This window comes from Bos taurus, chromosome 7 (genome assembly GCF_002263795.3).
Source record: "Bos taurus isolate L1 Dominette 01449 registration number 42190680 breed Hereford chromosome 7, ARS-UCD2.0, whole genome shotgun sequence".
Taxonomy (NCBI): Eukaryota; Metazoa; Chordata; class Mammalia; order Artiodactyla; family Bovidae; genus Bos; species Bos taurus.
This window is the reverse complement of record NC_037334.1, coordinates 102,621,216-102,633,509: the sequence shown is the minus strand read 5'-3', so window position 1 is coordinate 102,633,509 and position 12,294 is coordinate 102,621,216. Positions and strand designations below refer to the sequence as shown.

General features: G+C 40.4%; 1 long non-coding RNA gene across 1 annotated transcript in view; it reads right to left on the bottom strand.

Annotated features, from left to right (window-relative positions):
* LOC101905838 (uncharacterized) overlaps nt 1–12,287 on the bottom strand; it is a 129,245-nt gene extending 116,958 nt beyond the window's left edge. Inside the window, exon 1 of the long non-coding RNA XR_808068.4 lies at nt 12,194–12,287. This is a non-coding gene — a long non-coding RNA (uncharacterized lncRNA). The remainder of the gene's footprint in view (nt 1–12,193) is intronic.
* Between the last annotated feature and the right edge of the window lie 7 nt (nt 12,288–12,294).

The following is a 12,294-nucleotide window of genomic DNA, read 5'->3' as shown; positions in this document are numbered from 1 at the left end:
AGCCTCTTCAGTCATCCCAGCGAGAAGGTCTTAAACAATGACGGTGTCACAGTGGGAATGCCAAAGAGGAGGCAGAATTGCTTATAAGGAAAAAAGATTATCAAGTGTAAATCAGATTGACTTACGTCATTCATTAGATTTTGGCGCAACACGATTCCATAAACACAATTTATACATTCTTCCAAAAGCAGGCTTACAAATCAAGTTATAAGGTACTATTATCTATTTGAGGTCATTGAAACTCAAAGATGAAATTATATTCTGATTTCAGGAGTAGGACCAATCCTTGAAAAGCAATATGATCACTGTTCTAGCTATATCACTCCAGTTTTTCTCATATATGGTAAATTAAAATCTTGATCACTGAATATGGGAGAAAAAGGAAGGAGGGGGTTGGCAAAGGTGAGGGTGAAATATATTGGTTGATATTAAAGTAAGATGCTAAGACCAGTATCCAATTATGCCCTGGCTTCCCATCAGTGATGGAACAAAGATAGTATTGTGTTTCTGTTGTTCTCTTTCTGCTTTACCAGGTTCCATAGGCCAGGAACTTTTAAGTAAATCTGCCTCCAAATCTATCACAGATTTTGTTAGCTAAGTAAAATAGAAACCATACAAAAGAGGATGAATGATGACCTATAACTTAGGCAGTTACTGTTGTTCAGTCACTAAGTTGTGTCTGACTCTCTGTGACCCCATGGACTTAGCCCGCCAGGCTCCTCTGTCCATGGGATTTCCCAGGCAAGAATACTGGAGTGGATTGTCATGCCTTCCTCCAGGGCATCTTCCTGACCCAAGGACTGAACCCACGTCTCCTGCTTAGCAGGTAGATTGTTTACTGCTAAGCCACCAGGGAACCCCACAACTAGGTTTAAGTTGTAGTCATTGGGGTTTAAAGTTGGATTTTAAAAAATTAACTACATTTTGCATAACTGAAGTATAATATTACTCTCCATCAACATTTTAAGAACTCCTTATTTTTTGAATGAATGAATTAATTTTTAAATTTTATTGCAGATCAAAGTGCCTGGTCTTACCTAGAATGTATCATACTGATGATCCTGTTGCCAGTAAAGTTCCTTGTGATAAACAAGGATGTTTTCACTCACAGCATGTAACTTTTTAACTAGGACAATGTGGGATATTATAAGAGCTATCCCTAGTTGCATTTTGTAATAATTTCTTATTCTGCATTGTAAGTATTTCACATGCCTTGGGACTTCCCCGGTGGCACAGACGGTAAAGCGTCTGTCTACAATGCGGGAGACCTGGGTTCGATCCCTGGGTCAGGAAGATTCCCTGGAGAAGGAAATGGCAACCCACTCCAGTACTCTTGCCTAGAAAATCCCATGGATGGAGGAGCCTGGTGTCCATGGAGTCGCAAAGAATCGGACACGACTGAGCAACTTCACTTCACTTTCACTTTCAGTGGCATAGCTTCTCAAAGCACTCTATAGTTTTCCCACAGTTCTATCAGTCATATTTATTTTGGAACTGACTAGACTATAATGGCAATAGATGAATTTGCAAGGATTTTTCACAAGACCTTCAAATATTAGAAATTATTTTTAACATTAATGTGTGAAGCACGAATGTCAAAGCCACTAATTTAATCCTGAAAGTAGGTTTTCCATCCTAAAAATATGTAAGTACTTTTTGGAATAAAAACTCTGCAAGTTCACTGGATTGAGACTGACAGTTCAGATCAGAGAATAAAAACAAAATGCCATCCCACAAATTCAAAAAGTATTTATTAATCAGTTTAAATTTCACCCCTCTTTTTAATGTATTCTGAGAATATTGAAGCAATCAGCATTCTATTATTGTTGTAATGATAGCTTAGGAGGTGACAGAAATCCTCTCTGGGAGACTGAACTCAGACAAGCTGGAGACAGCTGACAGGGCCCACTGCAGGGGCACCTTGTTTAGCAATAACAGGATAGGTGCCCTCTAACCATACTAAAGTCATCCCAGTTTTTCATGCCAAAATTCCAGATTTACTCCTGAACTAACCCTACACAGGGCTCAAGAAAACAGAATATATTCACCTCCAGCAATAAATTAATGGACATGTGAGCACATAACATGTGGCTTTAAATATAGCACTATATTACCCATCTTCCATAGAGACAGAATGGACTCTGATTCATAGAGCAGGTAACAAACCTAAGGCTCTCAATCATGGCTGAAGGAATTTACGTGCACTGCAGATACTCACTCTCCTCGGAAGGTCATCTCTGCACAGCCTGGGAAATAATCCCTGCCAGCCGATTTGCAAACTGCCTGAGGCATCGCTCCTGAGAGACATAACTCCTCTTCTTTCAAGGCTAGAGGTCAGAGCCATGATCACAGCTCAGTCAAATTTAAAGGAAAAAGTATCTGGGGTCAAAAATATCCTAAGGAAAAATAGAAGACTAAAACTGACAAACTATATTGTGCTCCTCTGAGCTTTAGTATGATGATGGAAAAAAATCTGTTGCAGAATATTAAGTTTAGATTTTTTTTTATCTGACAGCTTCAAAGTAAGTAAAACTGAATACAGAATCTGACGAATGTCATGCTGCAATCAGTTTCGAGGACATTTTTAAATGCTACATACCCATTTAAATCCTCATCAGCCTAGACATTCCAAAAAAGTAAAATAAAATCAAGTGTAAGAGACTTAAACATGAAATGTGAGCAGCAGCTCAGTGATTAAATTACTGCATCAATTAACTTGAGTACACAGATAGAAGGCTGCTCTTTCAAGCAATGTTAATTGTGCCTCTGATCAGACAAGACTCCTCCTCACATCATGCTTGTCGCTTCATAAAACACAATGTACACAGCGAAAAGACAGAGACAATTTGTAAATAAGAACAAACTGCTCCTTGAAAATTCTCTATAAAATACATAAATTGATGTTTGTGTTAAAAAAAAAAGTAGTCATTTCCATACACTTCTAAAAAAAACAGTCATTTCCATACACTTTTAACAGTGAAAAACTCTGAAAACTGTTTTTGAAAATCATAAGACAGATGAAATTACCATTAAACTCAACAAGAGTCACTTGGTACCCATAAAAATCATAAATGAGCACATTTAAAGACTAAAGGCATTTCTGGATGTACACATCGCAAAAGGGTAAAGTGCTTCATTTTGGTCATCTCTGCCAACTGCTATTACATGCTGTCATTCTCAGTAAGAGGAAATGCATTTGAAGAAGCGGAGTGAGTGCAACAGGCCTTAAATCAGGCAAGCTGGGGACCGCAGACAGAGCGCTGTCCGCACTCTGCCGACCGGGGCCCTTGAATATCAGGATTTTATGGGGTGCTTTTCTGATATATCTGACTCTTAGTGGACTCTAGTAACTCCTTGGAATCTGGACTACTAACCTACTCAATATCTATTAATTTTGCTCCCGCTCTTTTTTAAGGTTCCAGCTTCTATCCAGGCAAAGAGAAAAGGAAGAATCCAATTTGTACTTTCATTTTTCCTGGCCCTTCAAAACTGAGGTCAGAGGTCACCTCCTCATTGTTTTCTGTATTACTCGGAACAGACTTGTTATGGCATGCTACCGATTAAGGCTGCTGAAGCTGCAGGGGTTCACACCTTTTATTTACATATGCAAAGTCCACTGCAAGTCTGGTGGCTCTCCAAAGCAGCGCCCTCCCTAGGCTAAAGGCCAGTCCTATCTCCTTAACATGCGACACCCAGATTACCACAGTAGGGTAAAAAGGATCTGGAAGACAACGTATGTCTCATAGCTACTTTGTCCCAAGAGAGCACCACTTCTGTCCAAAATGCATTAGCTATAACTAACCAGAAGTCGTACTGAGCTTGAAGGAAAGTGGGTCATATCCTCTTTCCAGAAGATCTGGAAGAAGAGAAGAATGAGACATGGGTAAGAACTTTGGGTGTCCACTGTACCCCTTCTAACCATGCACTGTACATGTAGACTGGATACCCAACATGGTCTCTGCTTTGTCTTCACTCTGTCATATAATGGAAAATGTAATAGGTTTATCATCTGCTTTACCTCATCAGGCAATGAACTCCCTGAAGGGAACAACCATATAATGTCTTCCTGGTAAATTCCATAAACACACAAACATAACCACAGAAAGGCAAGTGCATGCCATTTGAGAAGTTCTAATTTGGAGAAGACTCTTGAGTCCCTTGGACAGCAAGGAGATCCGACCAGTCAATCCTAAAGGAAATCAGTCTTGAATATTCATTGTGTAGGTAGTTAGAATAGGAAAAAGGGGTCCAGAATGGCTGTGGCTAAAAGACAAGGGGAAAGCCCCCAAAAATAGAACAGAGGAAGGTCCAAGGACCAGACTGAGGACCTCAGTTGGAACAAAGAGCACTCCTGGCTAGCCCCATGTACACAGGGCAGGCCCAGGGGGAGGAGAAAACACATACCAAAAGAGGAGCCAAAGGGCCAGGGGTCTCTCTGGCTCCCTCTCTTCTCTTCACATCTTTTGGGTCGGCATGCCCTCACACCTCGAGGATGTATTTCCTTTATTTTCTGAATAAAGCAGAGCTATAACACTGATCTGTCCAAAAGCTGTGACATGGTCTGTCCGAAGACTGTAATGCTGGTCTGTCACTTCAAATTTTTGTTGTGACAAGACAGAACTGAGGAAATTACACTCTCCCCCAACAACTGGAAGGACTGATGCTGAAGCAGAAACTCCAATATTTGGCCAACTGATGGGAAGAACTGACGCACTGGAAAAGACAGACCCTGATGCTGAGAAAGACTGAAGGAGGGGAAGGAGGGAGGAGAAGGGGACAACAGAGGATGAGATGGTTTAATGGCATCACCAACTCGATGGACATGAGTTTAAGTAAACTTCAGGAGTTGGTGATGGACAGGGAGGCCTGGCATGTTGCCATCCATGGGGTCGCAAAGAGTCAGACACAACTGAGTGACTGAATTTCCAAGGTATGGTAGCAACATCAAAAACACATTTGACTTAATATGAAAGCAACCATTTATTTAACATCAAAAAATATTAACTGAATGTCTCCTATATGCCAATTGAAACTTCAGGTCCTGTGAAAAGAGAAATAAATGAGATAAGTGAGGATCTTCTCATGTAGTAGTTTACATTCTAATAAGGATATACAATAAATAAAAATAGAAACAAGAAATATCAAAAACAAGAATGCCAGAAACAAGAAAATATTTTATCATTAGGAGAGCTACTATAAACAAGGTCATTAGGGAAGTCCTCTACAAAGGTGACCTTTGAACAACCCATGAATAGCAAAAGTGATGTGAGGTGAAGTCGCTCAGTCATGTCCGACTCCTTGAAACCCCATGGACTGTAGACTACCATGCCTCTCCATCCATGGGATTTTCCAGGCAAGAGTACTGGAGTGGGTTGCCATTTCCTTCTCTGAATAGCAAACGCTGCTGCTGCTAAGTTGCTTCAGTCATGTCCGACTCTGTGCGAACCTGTAGATGGCAGCCCACCAGGCTCTCCCCATCCCTGGGATTCTCCAGGCAAGAATACTGGAGTGGGTTGCCATTTCCTCCTCCAATGCATGAAAGTGGAAAGTGAAAGTGAAGTCGCTCAGTCGTGTTCGACTCTTAGCGGCCCCATGGACTGCAGCCTACCAGGCTCCTCCGTCCATGGGATTTTCCAGGCAAGAGTACTGGAGTGGAGTGCCACTGCCTTCTCTGGAATAGCAAAAGAGGAGGCTACAATTAGAAAATCTATGAGAGGAATAATTTTAAAAGAGGGAACAGCTAGCCCAAAGTCCAGAGTGAACTTGCTGTATTCAAGAATGCAGAATATGTATACGAAGTATGCTCAATCCCTATCCGTAATTAGATGTGACATTATTTTATATTAAAGACCTTATCAAGAGTTCAAAATATCTTCACTTTTACTGAATTCACCTCTAAATCATAAGGGCTTCCCTTGTGGCTCAGACGGTAAAGCGTCTGCCTACAGTGCGGGAGACCTGGGTTCGAGCCCTGGGTCAGGAAGATCCTCTGGAAAAGGAAATGGCAACCCACTCCAGTACTCTTGCCTGGAAAATCCCATGGATGGAGGAGTCCCATAGGCTACAGTCCATGGGGTCACAAGAGTCAGACACGACTGAGCAACTTTGCTTCGCTTCACTTCTAAATCAAATAGTTAAAGCACAATTCCCAGCATAGCTCATCACTATCAACTACCAACTTTTACTAAGTGCCCTTACATGTGAAAGAAAAGTGGCTATCACTGTAGAAATTTCTTAAAAAATCAGATTTCACTTAAAAAATTACAGTTTATTACAGGAAAAGGCAAATATAATGAAGTACTAATACAAAATTATAAAAGCAATGTGTAGCAAGAATGAGACATATTTCCAGGCAATATAAGATTAATCACCAAGTAAGATTATCTACATAAACATCTATCTATATGTTGTTCATAAGTTTCTATCTAGATGAAAGAAAATTGGACAGATTTTCACTAAATCTGCAGGAATCAGTTGACGTATTTCTGTCTTAAGAAACAGTCTATGTATGACACACAACATTCACTTGCGCGGTACCAAAAAAAAGTTGAGAGGAACTTTCCAGAGCAGCGAAAACTGGTTGTTGCACCCAGAAGTGCAACAAAGGGTCCATGAGGTCTTAGAGGTCTGGTAATAGTGAGGGATGAACAATTTTGGCAAGTAATACAATGGATGAACAGAGAGAAAAGTGTGATTTTAAATTTGAACACCAAATTATGTGACTCAAAGGCAATCAATCCAAATTTCATGCATGAATATGCAATAACACTGACCCTAACATACACAACAAAAAATAATGTGAGCCAGAATGAGTGATAATAGTGATTTATTTATTAAATGATGGTTTATGATCCTCTCAAGTTATGCAAAGAAAGCTAACCACTATATGATTGAGGTTAAGAATTCAAAAAAGGAAAAAATCCTTGTCTTAGTTTAGTTTTTCCCAGAAGTAAATTCTGAGTCAAAGATTCACCAATTCATGAAACTGGTTATAAAGGAGGAAACAATTGTAAGAGAGGGAGAAAGTGAGACAGGGAAGGGAAAGCAGGGCAATAAAGAATTGGTTATTAATCAAGTGTCCACTATTGATAAAAAGAACCTAATCCTACTGGAGGAATCTGGTAGCAAGTCTAGACCAGTGTAACCAGGGTAGTGGAAGAGTAAGAAAGGCTGAGAAATTTATACACTCACTCATGTCACTAATTAGCTAAGGCTGTTCCCAGGCAATATTAATTAACTGGAATTGCTGATCTACTGGGTAGGAAGACAAAGTGGTGACAACAAAAAAGCTCTCAGGCCAAAAAAAAAAAATACAATTGCTGGCAACTAGAAGAAGGGCTAGCAAATGCTGAAGTGGCAAGGAGAAGGGAATGTTGATGGTGAACTGATAAAAATATGGTCAAGAATGATCTGAAAAAACCAAGAGAAGAGGAACTTGAGCCAGGTTTGAGAAATGGGTTGGATTTAGTTAAGGGAAAACATTTAAGCTAGGAAAAGTGGCATGAACAAAAATACTGAGGTAAGAAAGAGTAAGAGGTATTAAGGTCAGTTATAAGTCAGTTTGGCAGGATCAGAGACAGTTTATACAGAATATTCTAGGGAAAATACAGCTAAATATACACACTGGGTCCATGTTAAGGAAGGTATCTAATGCTAGGCTAAAGAATTTCAACTTTTTATCTGAGGTATCGAGGAACCTTTAAGTTTCTAAATGAGAAAGTAATAAAATGAAAACATTATGGCATTAAAATCTGTGTTGGCACCATTATTGCCCCTGGAATATAAATGCCTATTGGATAGGATCTATAAACTTCCCTAAAAAAGCATTACATGCAGAGAAGTATTCAGTACCACATTAGCAACAAGCACCCCAAGCACAAAGACTGTGGTATCTAAATACCATTTTTTACTAAAAGGAACCAATGCACCTAGGAGAAAGGGCTGATTCCAGGTCTGCACAGAGTATCTACAAGAAGAGTCTAAAACATTTTGCTTTGCCAGAAAGAAAGAAAACTATCAAGCACTATAGTTGCCTGGTCAAAAGAACTCAGAACCCACTCAGTTCCCACTGGCCAAATAAGAAAGAATTTGAGCATAAAAATAATAAACATTTTAGAAATACATGAAAAATGTTAATAACCATGAGTTTATGTGGTGGTGGTTTAGCTGCTAACTCATGTCCGACTCTTGTAATACTATAAACTGTAGCCCACCTGGCTCGTCTGTCCATGGGATTCTCAAGAAAGAATACTGGAGTGGGTTGTCATTTCCTTCTCGATCATGAGTTCATAAATAAACTTAAAAACTAGAAGGTGACAAGGGAATTACCACATTCTGAAAACTAGGAAATACAGGAGAAAATCACCATTTACCTTACTCTTCCTATAAAAACTGTACAAATATTTAATGATGTAAAGTTTATTATTATAAAAGAATTTCTGTTAGTAAATGAAGACTTAATGATCAAATAAGAATATTACCATTTTGTAACTCAACAAATGTCTGTCTAGTCAAGGCTATGGTTTTTCCAGTAGTCATGTATAGATGTGAGAGTTGGACTGTAAAGAAAGCTGAGCGCCAAAGAATTGATGCTTTTGAACTGTGGTGTTGGAGAAGACTCTTGAGAGTCCCTTGGACTGTAAGGAGATCCAACCAGTCCATCCTAAAGGAGATCAGTCTTGGGTGTTCATTGGAAGGACTGATGTTGAAGCTGAAACTCCAATACTTTGGCCACCTGATGCAAAGAGTTGACTCATTTGAAAAGACCCTGATGCTGGGAAAGATTGAGGGAAGGAGGAGAAGGGGACAACAGAGGATGAGATGGTTGGATGGCATCACTGACTCAATGGACATGAGTTTGGGTGAATTCCGGGAGTTTGTGATGGACAGGGAGGCCTGGCATGCTGCGGTTCATGGGGTCTCAAGGAGTCAGACACGACTGAGTGACTGAACTGAACTGAACTGAAAGAAATGAACAGATGCTTTCAGACTGTGATGCTGGAAAAGACTCTTGAGAGTCCTTAAGACAGCAAGGAGATCAAACCTAATCAATCCTAAAGGAAATCAACCCTGAATATTCATTGGAAGGACTGATGCTAAAGCTCCAAAATTTTGGCCATCTGCTGCAAAGAGCCGACTCATTAGAAAAGACCCTGATACTGGGAAAGATTGAGGGCAAGAGGAGAAGGAGTGATAGAGGATGAGATGGTTGGATGGCATGAGTGACTCAAAGGAGGTAAGTCTCAGCAAACTCCAGGAGACAGTGAAAAATAGGGAAGCCTGGTGTGCTACAGTTCATGGGGTCACAAAGAGTTGGACACAATTTAGTGACTGAACAACAACAATGAAATAATGGACATAGACAGCAATCACCAGTGGTTGCTAAAACTATTAGCTGAAGAGGTGACAAGAAAATTTATGTTGTTTATCGTAAACTTCATCAGGTTGACAACATATGAACCCAGAAACCAAATCATAACATGACAGAAAGATAACCAGATAGTGAATGCTTCTTAAAGCTATGCAACAGGAAGTAAACAATAACACCTATGAAGTCTTTTCCAGAGAAAAAACAAAAATCCTGCAATCTGAATAATCCTGTGGATTTAACTATCAGTTTACAAAAAAAAAGAGAGAGAGAGGACATCATATGTATTCATACAATTTGCAAAATTCAGAATGTGTGAAATTCTACATAATCATTATTTTTTAACAGTCTGCAATGAAAAAATTAAAGGGGAACCTACAGACAGAAAAACATCAAATGTAATGTGGAGACTTTGTTTAGGTCTTGATTTCAGCAAATCAGTTGTAAAATATAGAATAAAATTTAAGACAATTAAATTTGAAATTGAGTGTCTCCTTTATGGTATTCAGTTCAGTTCAGTTCAGTTGCTCAGTCATGTCTGACTCTTTGTGACCCCATGAATTGCAGCATGCCAGGCCTCCCGGTCCATCACCAACTCCCAGAGTTTACTCAAACTCATGTCCATCGAGTCAGTGATGCCATCCAGCCATCTCATCCTCTGTCGTCCCCTTTTCCTCCTGCCCCCAATCCTTTCCAGCATCAGAGTCTTTTCCAATGAGTCAATTCTTCGCATGAGGTGACCAAAGTACTGGAGTTTCAGCTTTAGCATCAGTCCTTCCAATGAACACCCAGGACTGATCTCCTTTAGGATGGACTGGTTGGATCTCCTTGCAGTGCAAGGGACTCTCAAGAGTCTTCTCCAACACCACAGTTCAAAAGCATCAATTCTTCAGTGCTCAGCTTTCTTCACAGTACAAGTCTCACATCCATACATGACCACAGGAAAAACCATAGCCTTGACTAGACGGATCTTTGTCGGCAAAGTAATGTCTCTGCTTTTCAATATGCTATCTAGGTTGGTCATAACTTTCCTTCCAAGGAGTAAGCATCTTTTAATTTCATGGATGCAATCACCATCTGCAGTGATTTTGGAGCCCCAAAAATAAAGTCTGACACTGTTTCCGCTGTTTCCCCATCTATTCCCATGAAATGATGGGACCAGATGCCATGATCTTAGTTTTCTGAATGTTGAGCTTTAAGCCAACTTTTTCACTTTCCTCTTTCACTTTCATCAAGAGGCTTTTTAGTTCCTCTACAGTACTGTTAACATTTTAGTACTAATCATATTGAGAAGGCAAAGGCACCCCACTCCAGTACTCTTGCCTGGAAAATCCCATGGATGGAGCAGCCTGGTAGGCTGTAGTCCATGGGGTCGCTAAGAGTCGGACACGACTGAGCGACTTCCCTTTCACTTTTCACTTTCATGCATTGGAGAAGGAAATGGCAACCCACTCTGGTGTTCTTGCCTGGAGAATCCCAGGGATGGGGGAGCCTGGTGGGCTTCCGTCTATGGGGTCGCACAGAGTCAGACAGGACTGAAGCAACTTAGCAGCAGCAGCATATTGCAATAATGTTCTTTTTAAAAGCTTTTTTATAATTTAGATATATTCATAATTCCAGAAAGTGTAACCTTAAATATTTATCAATAAAATAATATGATGTCTGGAATTCATTTTAAAAGAATCCAAAGGACTGGAAGGAAGACTACGTATTCATCACTAGGGGATCTTCCCTACCCAAACATCGAACCCTGGTCTCTTGGCACTGCAGGCAGTCTTTAAGGTCTGAGCCACCAGGGAAGCCCCAAGAATACTGTTGTGGGTAGGTATTCCCTTCTCCATGGGATCTTTCCTACCCAGGGACCAAACCGGCATCTTCCGCAATGCTGGCAGATTCTTCACCATCTGAGCCACCAGGGAAGCCCTTATTTACACTAGTTGATTAATACAGGTGCATTTGTTAACGTACTTAAGATATGTATGAATACAGAGATTGGGTATTCCAAGTGAGTTGACTAAATTTAGTATCTGATCTCCTGCCTCATCAATAAAATCATTAAAGACTGAAAACTACTACTCAGAAAAAGAAACATAGAACAAAGTTAGAAGAAAAAAAAAAGTAGTTATGAAAGTACAATGTGGGTGGGCACGCAAAAACTTCACTGAGAAAAGGAACTTCCAATGCTTACAATCGGGGCAGGAAGCAATAGTCTACCTCGAGACTCCTTATCTGTTACGGAATGCCAAGGGAACAATTTAGTAAAGAAAAAAAAACACCTAATCTGGGAATTAGAAGGCTAACAATGCGGAGCTTTGTAAATCACAAATCACTTAACCTGAGCAGGTTCTGGAGCATGACAACACAGCAAATTAAATAATAACAGCAACAATAATAATTGTGTTGCATGTACTAGCTGCAGACCTCGCACTTGTCCTAAGGACTTTGCATACTTTATCCTCAATTTCATAGCAACCCAAGGAGGTGGTGTAGGCGACTGACGTAAACTTTTTTAGAGGAGTACTGAATGAGGTAGGCATCAATACATGGGACAATTTCTCAAAAGAGGAGACTGAGGGTCGGAGGCCAACAACTCGTGTAAGGTTCTACACTGGAACGACTCGGTCCAGCCTATATTCCACGTTTGTTTAAACACGAAAGAATGCTTTGAACACTCCAACGCACTGAACTATACATGAAAGAAGCTTGTGGGTGCTGGGTGTGAAATTCTGGAGAACTCAAAACTGTTCCCACAGACCTACAGGTTTTCGTCGCTTTACACACCTCGGTTCCACGGGGGTAAACAAAACAAAACAGCCCTTCACTCACCGCTAGGAAGCCTGTCCTCACCGCTGGACTTCAAGCCCTGGTTTCCCAACGCCTCCACCCGCCAGCCCCCAGCTTTCTCTCATCTTCGGTGTGTGACCTTC